The sequence below is a fragment of the Protopterus annectens genome, chromosome 4.part1 (assembly GCF_019279795.1).
Source record: "Protopterus annectens isolate FY-2018-M chromosome 4.part1, PAN1.0, whole genome shotgun sequence".
Classification (NCBI taxonomy): Eukaryota; Metazoa; Chordata; order Ceratodontiformes; family Protopteridae; genus Protopterus; species Protopterus annectens.
In genome coordinates, this window is record NC_056734.1 from 110,459,704 (window position 1) to 110,481,259 (window position 21,556).

Below are 21,556 nucleotides of genomic sequence, written 5' to 3' on the forward strand. Positions count from 1 at the left end.
ACAGCTGTTCATCTTTACTATTTTCATGTCAGTTACTCAAACGTAGAATGAAGCAAGCAAGAAATGGGCATGACAAGGAACTAATTAGAAGGCTGACAGTCTAACCAGGTAGCAGCCTAATAGATTTAGTATGCCATTCAGCTGAATTCACTTTAATTCGAAAGTGAGTCCCCAAAAAATTTGCCTGAACAACTTTTAGTGATCTTCAGAAGTATTTTTTTTCTTTTTGTAAGGAGGTGAGCCCCCTGCATCCCCATTTGAGAGGTCATCTCCCATATCCTCAAACGTATGTATACTTAGAGGTCACTCATTCAATTGAGAAAAGCGAAAACTCTACTGTCTTTGAAAGTTGTTGTAGTACTTTTTCTTTGGTATGTCTGCAGTTCTTAGAAATGGCTGTCATTAAATTGAGTCTCCCATACGGCATTTCAGCAATTCAACAACGGAACATCTTTGTATGGTGGATGATATCTTCATATGCAAAACAACAACATCATTCTTTTTGCTGTACCCTGGCTTGTAACAGTGTCTATATTTTGCAATTAAGTATCTCACAGTTAAGGCGTTTTGGCAAAAAAAGTCTGTGTATTATTCAGATAGGAAAAGGGGATGGATGGAGATGGTAAAATACTATCTCTCAATTGTCCATGACTGGGGCGCAGAATTTTGTTGTAGTACTTTTTCTTTAGTATGTCTGCAGTTCTTAGAAATGACTGTCGACATTTCAGCAATTCAACAACGGAACATCTTTGTATGGTGGATGATATCTTCATATGCAAAACAACAACATCATTCTTTTTGCTGTACCCTGGCTTGTAACAGTGTCTATATTTTGCAATTAAGTATCTCACAGTTAAGGCGTTTTGGCAAAAAAAAGTCTGTGTATTATTCATATAGGAAAAGGGGATGGATGGAGATGGTAAAATACTATCTCTCAATTGTCCATGACTGGGGCGCAGAATTTTGTTGTAGTACTTTTTCTTTAGTATGTCTGCAGTTCTTAGAAATGACTGTCGACATTTCAGCAATTCAACAACGGAACATCTTTGTATGGTGGATGATATCTTCATATGCAAAACAACAACATCATTCTTTTTGCTGTACCCTGGCTTATAACAGTGTCTATATTTTGCAATTAAGTATCTCACAGTTAAGGCGTTTTGGCAAAAAAAAGTCTGTGTATTATTCAGATAGGAAAAGGGGATGGATGGAGATGGTAAAATACTATCTCTCAATTGTCCATGACTGGGGCGCAGAATTTTGCTCTGTTCCTCCTACACCCCCCCCCCCCCCCCCCCAGAAAAGGTGTTATTTTACACTTAGTAAATAATGACAATCATTGGAGTTAGTCTTCTTTTACTGTAGAAAATGCATATTAATTCCATCCTTTTAATCTGTCAACTTCTCGGGGATAATAGTACTAATATAAAAGTTGTTGTACTTCTTTCGGGTTTTCCCGGTTAGGAGTCGCCACAGCGGAACTCCGGTCCGCTAATGATTGGCAGTACATTTTTACGGTGCCGAGGTGCCAGCTCCACGCCCAACTTTAAATGAAGGAAGGCCCATTTACGCATGGCTTTCTAACGCCACTCGACCGCAGGGAGGACATATAGACTCCACACAGAAGGCGCTCCAGCCGAGAATTGAACGGGAAAACCTCTTGCTGTGAGGTGACAACGCTACCTCTGCACCACCGCGGCTTAATTAGGGTTACCACCTGTTCCACTTTGCGAGGGACAGTCCCTCTTTGGGCAGTTGTGTCCTACAAAAAAAAAAATTGTAAAAAAAGGCAAATGTCCTGAGATTTTAGGACAAAATTAATTCCTACATTTTATGTAATAGTTGCATAAAACAGTTATTCTGCATCTGAAATGCCTAAATATTATAAGAAACAGTATAAGCAACTAAAATACTACAAGCATAAGCTTTAGTTAGGCAAAAATGTGAAGTTCTGTACTTTGCACTGGCCATGTGTATGTTTTGGCCTGCAAAATTTGACGTTTGTACCAAAAATGTCCCACTTTGGGCATTTGAAAAGGTGCCCTAGGCTTAATAAGTGACAAATACACAAATAACCAGTGGCACTTTTATAGTACTAATATAAAAGTGCCCCTGGTTACTTGTGTATTTGTCCCTGATTCTGGAGGTAAGAGGGTGAGAGCTATGAATAATATAGCGAGATAAACCCATAGCGCGGAGTATTTCTGATACCTAAAATGGATGACGCAGCTGATGGTGTGCACATATTAGCTTAATTTCATTAAAATCTTTGCACTTAATCAAAACGTCGCAGTTCTTCCACAGTATTGTTGATTTGTTTTTCTTTCTCATCTTTCCCATTTACTCTTCGGTTAGCTGCGTAAGATATCCACCGTTTTATGCTTTTACTTCCTTGTTTGCTTTCTGCACGCCCGGGTGTGTTGTATAAGAAGGAAGCGTACTCTGGTACTACGGCAACCAGCTTCCACTTCAAGGTGTTAGGAGCATCCAGCAACAATCCCCGCCAAACAGACTTGATCAACCCGCAACCTGGATGGCTTCCTTGTTGTTGCCTCGGTACCACCTTCAGCTCCTCCTCTCCACAGCAGAAAACATTTATTCTCTTGCTTTTAGGTGGAGCTTTAACAACTTCTGCATGCTTTTGTTGTTTTTTTAAACAGTAGTGACCCTTGGCGATGGTTTTATTCTGATTGTATTTCATTCAGCTTTCCAACAGATTTTTGTTCCTAGTCCCTAACATGTATTAGTGCTGCTGTAAAACAGGACGGCCTAGACAGTGGATTTTTAGTAACCTGACAGAGAGCAGTGTTAATCTAGTTATCTCAGCCGTGCATTTCCTCCAACTTTTTCTAAGTACTTTTTCGTGCCTTAATTTGGAGAGTTTTATAGGACTTCCTGTGGGGGTAAGTTCAACTGTTACTGTTTCGTTCCTAAAAGATTGGTGTGCTTTGACATGACTGTTGGATAGAGATGTTTCAGTTTCTTTTTTTTTTTTAACAATTATGGAGGACATGAATATAATTAAATGTTTCAAAATAAATCATGAAAAATATAATCCAAAGTTTTGTCCTGTTCATTTTGTCACACATTTTGCACCCTGCATAAGCAGTACAGGTGTATATAATACAGATCACATACTCAACAGGTTATTCTTCAAGCCCCAAATGCTCTCTCTGTTAAGTCAAAATTATAGCAGTGATTCATTTGGTCAGTCTAATGTTTTGTTTAATGTGATCTGGGAAAAGTTAGAGAAGAACTGGCTAGTCTGTTATAAAGAATGCATGGAACCAAATCAAATTTACTTTTCAAGTGTCCCTGAGTTTGGCTCATAATTTTGCTCTGCCACTCCTAATCTCTGTGCCTTTTGCGAAAACATGGTGGAGTGCAGTCATCAGTAAGTAATGGCAATCTTTATAGTTAAGTGATTTCTTTTTTTTTTTTTTTTTGAGAATGCATGTTAGGTCAAGTTGTCTTAGTCTTTCATCTTTCTCAGTCAGTAGTCTCAATATTTAAAAAGAGCTTCTGATTTGGAGCATTTTTTGTTGATTATTTTGGCCATTTCCCTGATTCTGGATACAAGATGTTGAGACCTATGCAAATATCAATCTCCATTTTCAAACTTTGTGATGAATGAGATTTTGGTTTTGCTTTCCATATGTTATGTATTATACATTGGGCACTGGAGATAGTGCAGAAGACTGGTTAACACTATTTATTATAGTACAAATACATATTTTGGCTGCAGATAAGAATGATATGGCAGGGCCCCCCATGCTTACCTGTATTTATTGGATAAGCTGCAAGTCTTGCTTAACTCCACAGCCCTATGCCAAATCCTCATAAAAATGGCCTTAGATACTTCTTTATTCATAAAATACATATACTACCAACCTTGTATTTTCTAACTGTGTTGTCAAAATCTCCGACTGCTTTGTCCTTTAAAAGATTGCACTCACCTAGCCTCTAATTTCTCATAAGGTACTTAATTTCAATGCCTCTGAATTCTTTCTACAAAACGAAATATATTAAATTATTTTTAGTAAATCTTTGTGACTTCAGAATGCAAACCATATACCATTTTATTGTTGCCTTCTGAACTATTTGTCTTTTTGTATGTGTTACGCTGATGAGGTCAGAGTCACACTCAGTAGTATTTATAAAGAAAGATCATAACTTCTTGTTTTCATAGGCTAGTATTTCACAAACCTTGCTTGATGCCTCGTTACATTATCACTTGGCCATCTGAGATAACTGCCCCGACCTGTTTTCTGCTTTTATTGTTGCTACTACTCCCCATCCTACTTTATATTTCTTTATTGGGTTTCATGTTGAGGTATATATTTATTTCTGTTTTGCTTAGAATTTAGTTGCACTTTTTTAGGCAGTTCCTCCAGCTTCACCAAGTTCCTTGTACTTGTAACACCTTCTTTAACATCAACCCTGTTGCGTATTAAACCGTGTGCTAGATAAAAGTATGGTAACCAATAGCTAATAGAACTCCTTGTATTATATTCCTCAGGATTCTGTTTGATTAGCCAGTGTTTTACCTATTTAACTGCAGTAGTACTCAGAGTGTAATTTGCTTATGGATATTTATATGCACATGCATGTGAAATTGCAGTTGGGTATAGTGCATTGGAAGCTTGGGGAGAAATGGTCCACACAGTCATAAATGTAGAGTTCGTAATATTACAGTAATATAAAATATGTAAGCAGTAATGCCCAACAGGGTGTTCTGTTATATAGGTTCATAGGAAGATACTAGGCTAACAGCCCAAGAGCCCTTACAAGCCTAGCCATATTTATCCAGAGTTGCCCTAGTTGTCAGTAGTTAGGTGAGCGAAGTTTGCAGAGGTTATGAATCTATTGTAATTAATACTGACTGCCTCTGTCCATAAGAGACATGGGTGCCACTCCAGGAGTGAATTTATGGTCACCCATCCATTGATCTAGGTTGCGTTTGAAGAGGGTCAAGGTGAGGCTCTGCTTCAAGTGAAAGGAAAGCTTGTTCTAGAGAAGGGATAGTCTCTGGGAGATGTATCTGTCTCTCCAGTATGATTTGTTCATGTCAGAGGTAAGGTCCCTGGAGCACATGACCCTAGTGTAGCTTGATTTACGAATGTGCAACTTTTCCATCAGGGCTCGGTCAGAGACTGCCCTGTAAGCCAGGCACAGGTCACCCTTTAACAGCCAGTAGGAGATGGAATACAGTGACAGGGTTTTCAGTCTTACCTCATAGGACTTGTTTTGTGTTACTTGTATTTTCTTGGTGAGAAATCTCTGTGGTTTCTCCTTCTGTTGCAGGTGTCTGGTGAGATGCATGCAAAAGGGAGCATTGTACTTGATTACTGGTCTGATGAGGGCCAAATATAATGGAGTTATGGCATCCTTGGATCTAGAAGTGATGCCTTTACTTATGAGATGTGCCACATAGAAGGATTTCCTTACCACTGTGGATAAGTGGTGGTCAAAGTTCAGATTGCTATCAATCTGAGTACCCAGATCACGTACCACTGGGTTTACACTTGGGGGTGCTGTCTGTCATGTAATTAGCAGGGATGTTAACTTCCTAAATTCCTAAAGGGGATAATAATGCTTTTTTTTGCATTTAGCTTCAATCCTTGGCTTTAGCACCAAACATTTGTCTGTGTTCACCCTTTTTGCAGTATATTGGCATCTTTGGGGGACTCGGTGATTACTCCCAATTTGCAATCATCATCGAAATTGGTCAACCACAGTTTGTCCACATTTGGCTGGACTTCAGGGAAGTAGATTCCAAACAGTAGCAGTGTAGCACAGAACCCTGTGGTATGCCACTCGTGGCTGGTCTTTTGCTAGAGGTGAAGTCACCCATTTTGACAGGATGTGTCCTGTCAGTGAGAAAATTGGCTACCCATCTGGTGACATAGGGGTTAATTTCCAACTGGAAAATTTCTTTATAATGCCTGACTGGAGGGTTGAGTCAAATGCCTTGGCTAGTTTGAGGTAGGCGGTGTGCGCTGTCTTTCCCTCGTCCTGGTCCTTGGTGACATTCTCAAAGAAGTCAACCAGGTTTAACAGACATGATCTACCATTAATGAATCCAAACTGGGTTGGGTCCAGAGTTTGGAAATTACCTATGTCCTTGTTGATAAGGTCCATAATGATTCTGTCCATGGCCTTACAGCTGAGGCTAGTCAAGCTTATGGGTCTATAATTCCCATGGTCAGTAGATGGTCCCCTTTTGTGAAGTGGGATTACTGTTGCTGTCATTTATTCTGCTGGAATATAGCCAGATCACAGGCTGTGGTTAAAGACGGATCCAAGTGGGTCTGCCTGGTCATGTTTTAAGTTGTTTAAAAGGCAACCTGGGATGTTGTCTGGTCCTATTGATGCCACGTCGTTGACCTTGGTGAGCGCAGAGATGACCTGTCCTCTTGAGATAATAGGCTGAGGAATGGTGGCAGGTATACCTTGGGGGATGACTGGTGGGGATAGGAGGGAGCTAGCTAGCAGGTTGGCTATTACCTCTGGTTGATTATGAGTGATGCCATCCACAACCAGTTCAGCACATAGCTGGGTATTCCCCTTTAGGTTTTGGATGTAGATAAAGAATGTCTTGTGATTATCCTTAGCTAGGGAAGCTATTTTCGCTTTGTAATTAGCTTTGGAGGACTTGACGAGATCCTTAATTTGTTTGTTTAGGGTAGAGAGGGATTTCTTCCTCTGTTGAGCCAGTTCCCGCTTATTGTTGAACATGAGTTTTTTTCTTTTGTTGTATAACGTCTTTATACTAGGGTTCCACCAGGGTGGCTTGTTTTTCTGGCAAGACCTGGTTTTAATCCAGTCAGGTACATACATTTCTATACATCTGCTTAAGTGGTTATACAAGGTCATTGGTGTTCACCTTTGCATAGGAGTCAGTGTTATTTGTGTTTGAGGGGGCTTTGAAACAACTTATACCATTGCTTAGTAGGAAGTAATTTGTCTTTGGAAAATTCTTAAGCATTTTTGAGCTTGATGGGGTATGTGGCCTTATAATTACATTAAAAAAATGATTTGTGGTCTGATCTTAACAGGGAGGACATCACCCAGGTGGGTGCAGTACTCTTCCATGTTAGTGAGTACTATGTCCAGGACATTTGAGTCCCTCATAGGTGTACTGACTAGCTGTTCCAGAGCATTTGCACTGACAAAGTCCAAGAACCTCTGAGCCAGCATGTTTGTGGTCATGTATGTTTCCCAGTTGATGGAAGCATAATTGAAATCACCCATGAGTAAGGTGTTGGGTTATATGGTATGTGACTCCAGTAAGTCCAGGTATGCAATATGATTTTCCTGGTTCATGGTGAGGGTCCTAAAGCTAGCTAAGATGCGGTAGGGGATTTTGCCTATGGTTAATTTGACATGGAGTAGCTAGAGAGAGAATATCTGACCAGTCTTGAGGTGTACTTATCTTTAATGAAGATGGATAACACCTCCTCCTTTGGTTCGTTCATGCTCAGTTTGTGATCTGAAAGTATGGGAGACATTGTTGCCCTGCATGGCCGGGGTGCTGTCTGTGGCTTTGAACCATGTCTCAGTGACTGCAGAGATGTCATCTTTTTAGGTGACGAGTGCTTCCAGGGAGGCAGTTTCTTGTTTAGACTCCTAACATTAAGCAGCAATACCTTGAGTTTATCTAATGAGGATTTTATTACAGTGGGAGGTTGGTTATTTTGACACTGCCTAAAAAAGGCACAGTAGGGATGACTAATGCCTTTGCCAGTTTCCGAAAGCGTTGATGAGACAGGTGCAGACCATTTCTTGCAAAGCACAGTGGCTTGTTGACCATGTCTTCCCAGTCTGACAGATGCTGGATCCCTTTGGACTGACACCAGAAGCTAAGCCAATTGTTAAAGTGAACCATTTTTCAGTTTGTATTGTGGTATCATCCTTGGAGAAGGTAGAATGCTGCTTAAGGCTTGGTTTATACCTGCCTTTGACACATAATCTGAGAGCTCAGTTATGTTTCCCTTTGTTTAGTCCAGAGAGGTGTTCCTCAAGTCATTCACCCCTACATGGACTATGATGAAGTCATACTTGTACTTGTGGTTGAATGACTTGAGTGTTTCAGTGACTTGACGGATCCTGGCACCTGACAGGCAGCTAACTGTAACCTGCTCCTTATCCAGCCTGGGTAGGGGAACATCTGTGCCTCACTCTGGAGTCTGCTGTGACCAGTACATTGGGTTTTATGGTGTTGTGCCTTATGGGCTTATTTGTTGAGACACAGCTGCATGTTATGTTTTTTTTTTTTTTTTTGCATTGTTGTGTAAGTGGTTTCTGAAGGCACCATTTGTGAGGCCTCTGGTCTTTTGGTAAGTTACTAGTGAGTACCTTCGCATGTATGAGTTTATGTATCATTCCTTATTTAGTGTGGGAAGTGATACATGTGTGCTGACAACCTGTTTTGCATCCGATTTGTCTGTTAGCTGGGAGTTTTGCCTCCAATTTCATAGTGTAAATACATCTCTCACATAAAGTATTTTCCAGGGGTAAGTGGTTGTCAGTATACATTAGACAATTGCTACATTGCCAAAGGATGCCCATATCCATCAGGCTGGCCACAGCGATGTTAGGAAACTGCCCATCCATGATCCTTACTATGGATTTATTCAGGGAAAGGAATGGGTTAAATTAGACTGGACTGTGCTGGTGGCACAGCTAGTGAGAGTGGGAACTGTACTTTTGTGTGGTTGCTTTTCACTACACAGCGATGCTGTTCAGCATGCAACTTATTTCCTTCTAGAATAGCAAGCGGCTGGGTATAGGTTAGTGATAGTTATTGTAGGGAAATTTCAGTTTCAAGGTGTTTGCATCTATATAGGGTACTGCTAACTGCTGTTCTGTGGAGAGCTGCTTAGCGCAAATGCGAGGCTTAAATACTAGCAAAGAGGAACAGGTTTTAAGCTAACTACTGATCAGGAAAGCACACAGTAAGTCTTCTACCAGCAGTCCCCAACAGAGCTAGGTCAGATCATCACACTTCTGCCACAAGAGTGCAGAAAAAAGATCTCTTAATGTAGAATGGCTGGTTTGGAGTCCAGATTTAAAATGACCACACAAACTAGCTACAACAGCCCTAGAACTATCAGATACAATGTATTACAGTGCAGTTAATTACTTAAAGCAGCAGTTAGACACTACAGTATTTTATTTGAAAAGTGCAGCAAAAAAAAAAAAATAATAAAATAAACCGCAAATAACTGCTAAAATACAGTTGCAATTAATAAGAGAAGTACAAAAAAAATACTTATTTTTATCTTTTGAGAAATGGATTGCTCCAAGTAAAAGCAGATTCTCGGCACTTTCAAACAGTCACTAAATGACGAGCAGCTGTGAGTAGTTTTAGAAAAGTAATGGACCTTGTAGCACTGGCCTCACAACACACCTAGGAGGTCATGTTGCACCTCTGTAATGCCTACCCTAGAGAACATTATTGTTCCAATAAAATTACTTTTGTGTTTTTTATGTGGAGCTTTTTCATTTGGGTGTTTTTTTCATTCCATGCTACTGATGGCTTCAAGCTCCTTCATTGGCTTCTCCCTACAAGTTATGTTCTCTGCAGTTCACATGCCATGGCAGACTCCCTGGTTTTACCGACACAGAGAGGGTCTCCCCTCAGTGTGCAAGATCTAGTGTGTATAATCCTGCTGGCACTCTCCTCTCCATGTGCAGGATCTAATAGGTATAAATATGCCAGCACTCCCCCTCCAATGCAGGCTCTAATGGAATCCTGACAGCAGTCCCTCTCCATGTGCAGGCTGTAATTGGTGTAAAGCTACTGACACTCTCTCTACATGTGCAGGCTGTACTGGGTACCTACTGGCACTCCCCCTCCGTGTGATGGCTCTAATGGGTTTAAATGTGCTGGCACCCCCCCCCCCCATATGCAGGGTCTAATGGGTATAATCCTGCCTGGACTCCATAGCAGAACAGGTCAGGCAGTGTAATGTCATACTGCTGTTTATTGAAGGATTTTCCCAAGCCCTAACTCCTAACCCTTATGTGCTAAATCATCATTAGGGTGGGTGGGCGGGCAGTGGAAAGTGACCTGAGTGTATGTCCCCTGTACCTACAGAATGATCATGCCTGCTCTACTCTCTTCTTGAGAGAGAGATGTCTACCATAATGTCTCCCCCCAGTATAGGCATGTTAATCCTTTTTGCCAGTGCCATATCTGATATCTGAGCCACTTATCAGACTTAGGTCACCTGGGATGTACTAAGGCCTTCATCTCTCTGTGTGTTTGTTTCTTTGAAAGGGACTACTTTTTGAAAAGCCCCTTTTTTGTAGTAGAATATTTCACATATTGCACTTTTGTTCGGTGACTATATAAGTGTGTACTTATCTGTGAGATTGTGTATGTGTGCCTGTGAACTTGTGTGATTGTGCTGTACTTCACAGAAATAGAATTAAGATACAAATTATGAAAAACTGGGTTTTATTTACATGCTGCTCAGTATCACTGAAACTACTGTCATGATCTTTAGCATTAAAAGTTTGTAGTTTGACAACTGTTGTTGGCAGTTTTCAAAAAAGCTGGGGGTATTTGAGTGCTCTCTTACTGAGAAGCTTATGGGAAAAATATAGTTGTGTAAGTAAACTTACCATAACAGTAGATGTTCAAATGATCACTGCTGCAGAAGCCTTGGCTATATGGGTTATATCCTACCAAGGATATAACAGATGGCCAGATACCAAAGCTTCAAGGTACCTTCCACATGCCCAAACTGTAAGTCAGCTCAAGCTGAGCAGACTGAAAAAAAAAACAGATTTGGGCACCAAACCCTTCAGAGTTTTCATTCTAAAAGAAAGAAAGAGAGAGAGAGTGGCTAGCCCTAAAAGGACAATGCTAGAGACAGCAAAAAAATAAGTGTCCAAACCCTGGCATAATAAACACACCAAAAAAGAAGTAGGACTGGGGGGGGGAGCAGTTACTGCAACTGTGATCACTGCAGCATATATTGTTATGGTAAGTTTCTTTATACAACTGTACTGTATCCATCATATTGATCAATGCTGCAGTAATCTTGGCTATATGGGTATATTACCTAGATAATTCATTTGGGAGTTGATCTAGACGTAATTAAGCTTGCAGTGCCTTCTAAACATATGTATAAAGGACCAGTTTACTGTTTCTAGAATACTTCAAAAATCCAACTCATTCTGGAAATCCATAAATGAAGCCAAATCCACAGTAGAGTGGGCCCTGACCCTATCTGGAATATTTTGTTGTGGTAAATATAACAAAAGGTTATAGCCTTAGACAAACACTTGGAAATAGTCTGTTTTGATGTAGGCCATCTGGTTTTCTTACCTTTTACAAGAAATAAACAATTGATCTGAAAGATTTGGTTCTGTCCAGATAGTACCGGAGTTGTCTGTGGACATCCAAAGTATGGAATACCCTTTCCCCCTCGTTTTTAGGGTCAAGAAAGAAAACATGGAGAGGGATAGTTTTGCTTAAAGTAAACTCTGATACCACTTTGTTCATAAAAGAAGCACCAGTACTCAAGAAACACTGTCTATGTGGAAAATGAGAGTGTTAAATCACCATAAGAGCTTGCACTTCAGATACTCTTCTTGCAGAAGCCAGAGCTCTCAGTGAAACAGTTTTCCATGTTAACAACCTCAAGTCAGCCAGGTTAGTTGCTTCAAATGAACCATGTGTTAGCTTCTCTAACACAAAATTAAGATCCCAAGGAGGGGCCACCAGTTTTCTGGGAGGCCTCTTCTGCAAAACCCTTTTCAAAAACATTTTAACATGAGAATGTATTGAATGAAGAAAATTCATGGGCAAATGTGCTGAAATGTCTGAAAATGTACCCTTGATGGAGGAGTAAGAAAGGTCATAGGATAGTAACTCACACAAATTGTAAAACCAGAGAAACAGTAGCCCTGAATGATTGCTGGTTATGTTGTTGGCACCAACTACAAAAATGTTTCCATTTGTTAATATTGGATTTTCTAGTAACAGGCTTTCTTGCCTCAATTAGTATCTGCTGCGCTTCCACAGTAAACAGGTGCCTTAAGAGAATGAAGGCCCTATCATCCAAGTAATCAGTTGAAGTTGATTAAGGATGAGGTGTATCAAACACATATTATCTTGTGAGAGTAGATCCATTCTGTGAGGAAGCTTGTGGTAATTGCCTCTGCCCATTTCTAAAAGAACAGAGAATCACTGTTGCCTGGGCCAGAAGGGAGTCATCATAGTGATCTTGGGGATTCCTTGTGCATCTTCAGAACTACTTTGGCTATCAGCGGAAAAGATGGAAAAGCATATAGGAACATTCCTGTCCAAGGAAAGGAAAAAGGCATCTGTCTTTCGGGTCTTCTTTCATGGAGTCTTAGAGCAGAATCTTGCCAGTTGATTGTTCAGAGAGGAAGCAAATATGACTACTTGAGGAACTCCTCATAGAATGGATCTAGTTTCCATTCATGAGGGTCTGTCCAGCTTTTCTGCCACAAATCTTTTTTCTGGCAGAATGTAATATACCTTTAGAGTTAGATTGTGCTGTGAAGCTGTATCCCAAGCTAACGGGTCTAATCTGCAAAGGGGGTACAGATTAGTTCTTCTTTGCTTGTTGATGTACCATATAACTATGGTATTGTGTATAACAACTTGAAGAGGTCCAGCAGACCAGAGATGATTCAGAGAGGTTAATGTCTTGATCAGGGCATGCATCTCTTTTATATTTATGTGCTTGCCTCTGTCCTTGGTGTCCCACACACCTTGCACTTTCATCTCTCCTGAAATTGCTTCCCAAGCAAAGTCCAAGGCATCTGTTGTGACTGACTGACTGCTTTAGAACAGGGAGGGAGATGGGGAGACATGGATGTAGGTAAATTTGCTGTCTCCACCAAGATATTTCTCCTCTGACAAACCCCAGCACTGGGATTTAAAAAAAAAAACAAAACAAAGGCTTTAGGTACTGGGACCAAAGAGACTTCAGATATCATTTTTGTCTTTCTCTTGTGGAGTCTTGCCGGGGGTAACATGAGAATCATATATGCTGTGAGACCCCAAATCCTCAAGTATTCCCTTGTGGTGACCAAAGTCTGTGTCGAAAAACTTAGAAATAAATCTAGATGTAAATCATCTATTTTTATTGTGGAAAGAAAGCTTTTTGAACCGAGGTGTCTGACGCCTCAAGAAATCAGTCCTGTGTGAAGGAGTCAAAAAAGACTTTTGAATGCTTTCTTGGAATCCCAGCTTGTGTAAAGGATTTCTCACCCAAGTGAGAGATTACTTACACACTCCTACAGAGATAAGCAAATCATCTAAAAATGGAAAAATGTGGATACCCTTTAGCCTGCAATGAGCTATAATTGAAACTAGATTCTTTGTTGAACACACTTGGTATAGGGAATAGTCCAAAGGGTAAGGTAGAGAACTGCTGATGTGATCCAGACACACAGAATTTTAAGAAATGCCTGAAGTCTGGATGAATAGGGATGTGATGATAAGCATCTTTTAAATCTAGTGTTACCAGGAAATGTAAATAAGGAAGAAGATCCAGAACTTGTCTCGAGGCATTTTCCATTTTCTTTTTGGCACTAAAGACATCCTTGAATAAAAACCTATTCCAACCTTGGAAGAAGGAACTGCTTCTATCACTCCCTAGGACAGCATGTGTTGAAAGACACAGGGAACTTATTTTGGCCCGGTGGGTGAGGAGTTATCCCCTGAAAAGTAGGGATTTCCTCCCACTGTCATCTCTAACCGTGATGAATGATCTCCGAACCCATTTGTATGAAACTGTCACCAAAGAGAATAATGAAGACTTGGACTTTCTGGAAGGGAAAATGGACTTCCTGGATGGTAGGAGGCCAGAAGGTCCCTTAAATAGTCAGTCTGATGTTGTCAATTTTCATTGTGTCCTCAACTAATCTAAAGCTTGTGGCAAAAAAAAAAGAACTCTTGAGCTTCTCCCTTACCCATAATGCACCAACCCAAAGTACCTCAGATCTCATTTGCCACTTTGCGTGAAAGACTGGTTGACCATTACTCTCGAGCAGGTAAAATATTTCTACTGGTTTTTTTTTGTATAGTTAAAACCTTAATTTCTTCTTTCTATCCCTTACCTTTTTTGTCTTTGTATGTGTGTGTGTATATATATATATATATATATATATATATATATATATATATATATATATATCATCTCACTCTCTAATATTTTCTTAATTTTGTACCCTTGAATACTATCTCTAGTATTCCTTTACTTTAACACTTGGTGTAGATTCATATTACCATTGTTGATAATTTTTTGTTCTTTTCATATCTTTCCTTTCCTTAAAAAAAATGTTTAGTCACTCGGTACTATTTTTTTGTTTGGTTGTATACTGTCCTTGCCTTTTCTACCTATGGCAGAGAAAGGTCCAGCTGGGTTTAAAAAATGTCTCAAGTGTGGGCATAAGATTTCTGTATTTGATGCCTACACTTTATGTGTATATTGTATTGGTCCTTTTCATCTATAAGAGGAGTGTGCAATCTGTCATGGGTTTAATTCCAAGGCACTTGTTGAAAAAATAATTCTGAAGGGTTTACTTCCTTCTGCATTTGAAGAAGCATTATCTGGAGCACCAAAATCTACAGTCAAAATCTCCTTCTCCGGGTCCTTCTACTACTTCCTCAAGGTCCAAGGACTATTCAAAAAAAAAAAAAAAAGAGACCTCAGTCAGATCTGACCTCGTCATTGGATCCTAAAAAGAAAAAGAACACATTATTGGATCTGACCCCGATGTTGGATCCTAAGCAGAAAAAAATCATTGGATCTGATCAAAAAGTTACCAGATCCATCTACTCCTTCCAGCATTGGTTATCTTCCAAGAACTAGATATTCACCATCTGTGGACCCAGTATCCTCCAGGGCACCTGCCCCCTTTTTTGGAGAGACCTGCATCCCCCTTGGTGTTTTCCGCTCACTCTTCCAGGAGTCTAACAGAAGAGGATGGGGAAAGAATGGTGAGAGAGGTTCTCCTGGAGCAGAGTCAGATGGGTGCCCTACCAGCTCTTCTTTGGGTCAGGAGGTCTGCTCTTCCACTGCACCCCCCCTACAATTGTTTCAGAGTTCTTGGATCTGAATCATCCATCTCCATCTCAGTTGAATCCGAGGATACCATTATCCTCTGATCCGAAGTCTGCTGTGAGCACTTTGGGTCAGTCAGATCCAGAGAGCTCTCGGAGCTGAAGCCTTTGGAACAGGTAGGGACTGGGGTCCAAAAGCTTGTCTTTTTGGATCCATGGTCTTCTCCATCTCTGGGGTGGTCTGCTTATGAGGCTATGGAGAGAGCTTTGTCTGCCTTAGCAGCTCAGATGGATCCTACCCACTTAGATCTGCAGTCTACAGCCCTGATGTCTCTGCACTTCTAGTCTCATCACTCTCTTCCACAGGGACAGCCAGTACGAAAACCCCAGACTTCCCAACAGGGTACTTGGATGACTTCTGATACCTCCCCAGAGCATCCAACTGAGGAGGTCCCTAAGAAGAAGAAGATGTAAGAGGAAGCACTTGGACTTCCCAGAGGAGTCTATCACAGAAGATACGGACTTTGATGAACGTGAAGGGTCCCCATAGTCACCTCCTGAAGATGTCTCATGTGGAGACATCCTGGAAATCCTTAAGCAGAGAGGTTACTGGAAGCCTAGCAACCCTTCATCTGAGGAGTCTGTATTCCTAGAGGCTTTCAGTACTGGCCTGTCTACCTCCTGGGTGACTCTGCCCTCCGACAAGCTCAGTGAGCTGATCTCTTGGAGGACATGGAAGGAACCTGACACCATTGAAACTATACCCCAGAGACCAGACAGAATTATGGCACCACCTGTGGACAAACAGTTTTGGGGTGAAAGAGATGCCTGTTTATGCCATGGTTGTGGTGGTGGCCACTAAAAAGGAACTTGCTGAGGAAAGTTCCACTGTTCATCCCCCAACAGGGAGTCTTGGGCAACGGACAGGTTTGGGAATTGTGTCTATGCTTCAGCTACCTTCGCCTTAAGATCACTGAATTATTTGGTACATTTCACCAGATTACAGAGGGATTTGATTAAGGAGCTCTCAAATACCCTCTCGGGATCTGTTTCTGAAGTAGTACAATCCTCTGTGACTTCTCAGTTTGCTAACCTGCAATCTATTTCCAGTTCTTCCATGAACTCATTTCATATGTAGCTGAAGGAACCTCAAGGGCAGCAGGTTCAGGCATTTCCATCAGGAGACATGCCTGGATGTGCTTATGTGATTTTGTGGAGCCCTTTAAGTCTTCATTTGTCAATGCTCCTTTTGATGGCATGTCTTTGGCCCCAAAGTGAAGGACAAATTATCCAGGAGTGAGAAGGATGGAAAGACCGTCTCTGCAGTAGGCATACATTTTTTGATCCTTCAAAGATCCTTCTCTAGGAATCCATGAGGTGGTCAAAGGATGTAGTTCAGGAATTCCCAGAATCCTTTCCAGGACCTGCATGGAGGAAGGTCCTCTAGGGACAGAGGAGGGAACTCCAGTGGTTTATGCTGCCCCCACATTAGAGGTGGCCCGCAAAACCAGGAGTGTAGAGATTCTTTCTCTGACAGACCCAGCCAGCACTCCTGAAAGGAGGCCTGAATGTCCACCTCTGGAGGCAATATGGGATGATTTTCCCTATGCCAGATAGCCTGGGTAGACACAACGAGATAACATGGGTACAGGGGACTGTTTCCAGAGGCTATATAATATCCTTTTCCCATTCACCTTCTAGCTCAAGAAAAATCCCTAACATTCCACCCAGTTGGGGAACAAGCGGCAATCCAAATACAAAACCTGCTTCAAAAAGAGTCCTCCAAGAGGTCCCACCAGACCAAATAGAATCCGGAGCTTACTCAAGATTCTTTTTAGTTTCAAAGAAAACAGAGGACTGGAGGCCCTATTGGATCTCAGCAACTTAAACAAGTCAGTTCAACGTACCATGTTCTGGATGGTCACAGCTCAGTCCATTCTTCCTTTTCTGGGCAAGGATGACTGGATGTGCTCAATAGACCTTCAGGATGCATACTATCCAATAAAGATGAACAAGACAATCCAGAAGGTATTTACACTTCTGGCTGGGAGCCAGGCACTGTCAGTTCAGAGTTCTGCTCTTTGGTCTCACCATTGCCTCCAGGGCATTCTTCAAATGCATGGTAGTTGTAGCAGCTCACTTCAGACTGCAGGTATTCTGGGTGTTTCCATATCTAGATGACTGGCTCATTCCTGCCCTTACCAGGCATCAGTTAATAAGGTTAAGAGATCAGGTTCTCCAGACATGTTCTCATCTGGGGATAACCATAAACTATGAAAAATCTCAACTGGAACTGAATTAAAATTTGAAATTCATAGGAACTCTGTTCAACACAAACTCAGTGATAGCTTCACTACCTCGCTCAAGAGTTAGATCCATAAGATTTGTCAAAAAAAGTCCACTGAAGCCACAAGTGTCTCAACTAAAACAGTTTAGTATCAGAAGTAAAAAGTTTTGCAATGCTTCATCGGTGTGATTAGTAACACAATGCAAATAGCTTTTATAGCCAGTAAAACAGGTTACATAATCAAAACATTAACTGATCACAATAATAATTTAAAACACACACACATGTTCTATATTTGATTATGTAAATCACATGGAATAGATTTAATGCTTTAACTTCCATTCAATCTAGGGGGTAAGTGACCTCTACAATGCAAAAATCCACTTTAATTACTGCTTTTCAGTAAAATTTATTAAATCCTCCCCGAAAGATAATATAACTTGTGAAATAATGTGTGGCATCCGTCATACTGATGTGCTTGCATAACACATGAGATGTTCCTTTCCTCAAGATTTCTGATTGGTGTCCCCTTATGCGCTCATTAAGTTTCCTGTTAGTCTTACCAATATAGTAAGCTTCAGTCACAGGTCATGCCCTTAGCTATGTATACAAGATTCACAGTGTCACAAGTCTCAAATGTACATAGTTCAAAAGTAGTACCATAAACAGGATTTCTTATAGAGATGTGACAATAAATATGGTCACAATAAACACAATTTTGTCATTTAAAAGTGCCTTGTTTGGAAGGTTGAGAAGAACTGTAAAAACAAGGTTGCTCCTTATAGCACAGTCTCTTTATTTTTTTTTTTCAAATTTCAAATCATGCATGCCATCACAGTTCAGCCCAGCTATCTGTTCAATAGTACACCAATATTTTTTGATAATATTCTGTATATCCCTAGTGTGACGGTTGAATGTAAGCATACATCTAAACCCACCGCTTGTCCTGGATCTAATTACTGATGCATTAGTAGCTGAAAAAATGGGTTTAAAATCTGTATGTCATTTTTGATATATATAATTTCAGATGTGTTCTGCTGCATTCTGCCTATAACCTCCTTACATAAAATTAGATAAGTCATGCATTTAAGTCCGCATAGTATCATCATTGGTGTTTAGATGTGCTACTCTGCCCATCTGTCCTACTACCTACTATCATGACCTTCTACGTGATGAATATCAAGCTCTCTACTGTGTGAATATGTTTCTACCTTATAATTACTTGTTCTTATCTCCTTTTTCTCTTGAGATAATGCTAACGTATCTTTAATCAGATATCCATGTAAATTGTTTTCTAGTCTATTGTTGTCGTGTACTTTGATGTTAATCATTATTATTCTTTTGCATTTTATTAGCTTAATGGAGATTATCTCCCTGGGCCTCAACTGAAAATGGACATGTATCCAGTTGGACTAGCCCGGTCAACAAATGTAAAATAAATAAAATAAAAATAAATAAATAAATGACAAAATCAGAGAAAGAAGTTGTGTACTAACCATAAAATTCCATATGTTTTGTCCATTTTCATTCTTCCTCAGCTCCCCACCCGCCTACCTCAATCCTTTGAAGACTCCTGGAGGAAAAAGTGGTAACAGAAGACATCAGTGTCCTTTATATTATACTCCAGATATAGTCTTCTCCTTATTTGTCTGCATGTGAGTTATTCACCCCTGTTTTTCTTCCACTGCATTGCAAATATTTATTTCTATAAAAATCAGCAAACAAGATCTGAGGTACTTGATGATGGTACATTATGGGTAAGGGAGAAGCTCAAGAGGTTTTGGTTGCCACAAGCTTTAGCAATTGTCAAATCAGATCCGAGAGATCTGATCCGAACCCATTAGTTGAAGAAGAATGAAAATGGACAAGACAGGTGGAACATTGTGCTGAGTACATAACTTCTTTTTTAGGACTTGTTGGACTGTCTTTTGTTTTGTGAGGTTTTGAATTATTTTTTGGAACCCCCAGTCATTTCTTCATAGGTGTCTGTTTACCTACATTTTGTTGAGACTTTAGTTTGTTTTTTTACCAAAACTGGATGAGGGGTTAGAGAATCCCTTACAAATTTTAGAAACACAGGGCTGCAAAATTTCCCACTAAAAACAGTAGCACATTCTGGAAATGGTTTCAGAGAAAGAGGACTCCCTGACAGGGAGAATTAAAAACTGAGGTCTCCTCTGGGTCTGAATCAGAAAACTGAGGAGAAGACCCTGTATCTGTCCCTTCATCTTGAATCTCTTCAGGAAAAGACCCCTCTTTTTTTCTTTTACCAGAAACCACCCTGTAAACAGGATCAGTAACCTGAATTAAACCCTCAGCCAGACATATTAAATTACTTATGCCTAAAGGAATTTTGAAGAGGAGTAGATACATGTTTATTTTCTGTTTCTTTTTGAAAGGAAAAATGGGGCCAACAGTGTTATTAATGGCAACAGTTAATTACCCAGGGTTGTGCGCAACATTCTGACCAAACATAGAAGTATGACTTGTTCCCTTTCCCAGGATCAGCAAGAGTGGCTGTTTCTTGCCCACTGAGAGGACCTCAGAGCTGCAGAGCATGTGTCTAATCCCAGGTCCATATTGGTTGTAGGTACGTTATACAGCTCACGCCAGCCAAAAACTCTCGAGCCAAGTCTCTACCTACAGTGCCTCTGAGTATATTACCTCAGATCGAGTTTGCAAATTACAGGAAGATGAAGCATTTAATAATAAATGAGAGGAAGCGCCATGTCCAAGATAAAAACCCTAATGCAAGCCCAGAACAAGGGTAAAAAAACCTCCAGGAAATCTCGAAGGAAGGGGAAGGAGAGTGGGATGTCAAGAATCAACGATGAGCAACACAGATGGATATTTCTGAGAACCATAGAGCCAAAGGATGATCTTCCCCTGGAGACCATATCCAATTTGTAATGAGTGATAAAGGTATGAGGCGTTGCCTAAGTAGCGGCTGCACATATTTTATACAGGGAAGCCCTGGAATGAAAAACAGCAGAAGTGGCGATAGATCTGGTTGAGTGTGCCCTTACAGGTGCAGGTATTTTATGATTGTTCTGTTCCTAAATAAAAGTAACATAATCTCTTGACCATTTCGATAGTCACCTTAGAAACAGGTTTACCCATCCTTGGTCCTGAAAAGGAGATAAACAACTGGTCTGAAGTTCTACAATCCTTAGTCCTGTCCAGATAAAAATCTCAGCTGTCTGTGGACATCTAGCATATGTAGACAGTATTAGCCTTTGTTAGAGAAATTTGGAAAGAAAACTGGTAAGTGAATGGACTGACTAATGTTTGACTCGGAGACCACCTTAGGAAGGAATGAAGGGTTAGTTCTCAAGGACACTGTCCTTATGGAAGGTTATGTATGGTTGCTTTGCACAAAGTGCCTGTATTTCTGAAACCCTTCTGGCGGAAGTAATGGTCACTAGAAAAAGATTTTTCCAGGAAAGAAACTTGAGTTGACAAGTAGCTGCTGGCTCAAAAGGAGGTAATACTAACTGCTGCAAAATGAATGTAAGATCCCATGGTGGTAATGGATCCTTGAATAAAGGTTTAATATGTAGTATTCCCTTAAGAAATACTTTATACAAGCAAAGGGAGATTAGGGACTGGTCATCGCAGCCATTGTGAAAATTAGAGATAGCTGTTAGAGTAACGCTAATGGTTGAAGTAGCAGCTCCTTGCTTAAACAGATTCACCAGAAAATCTAAAATGTTTTCATCCAGAGCTGAGAAAGCATCCAAATTATTCTTAGAAGCTCAAAAAGAAAATCTTTTCCTTGTACTGTAATATAATTTCCTGGTGGATGATCTATGAGAAGCCAGAAGAATCTTTCGGACAGGGGAAGTAATATTAGATTGCCTGGTGTCTACTGGAATTGGAGAAACCAAGGCGTGAGCTTGAAGGAATAAAGGTTGGGGTGTGACAGCCGATCCAGAGCTGGGTCCAGAATCCAAGGTCAATGAACCAAGTGAGGCCATAGGAAGGGAAGCAAACTTGCCTGGGACAGAATGGGGCAATAAGGATTACTCTGGATTGCAACCTCTGGGCTTTCTTCAGAAAAAGGGGAATGAGAGGAACTGGGGAAATGCATAAAGGAGACCAGGGGCCAATCTAGGAGGAGAGTGGCTCTCTGACTCTCCCTGCGGAGGGATTAGGGCAAAGTACGAGCTGCACTTGTTTACTGGGGAGGCAAATAGATTGCAGCATGGCTCACC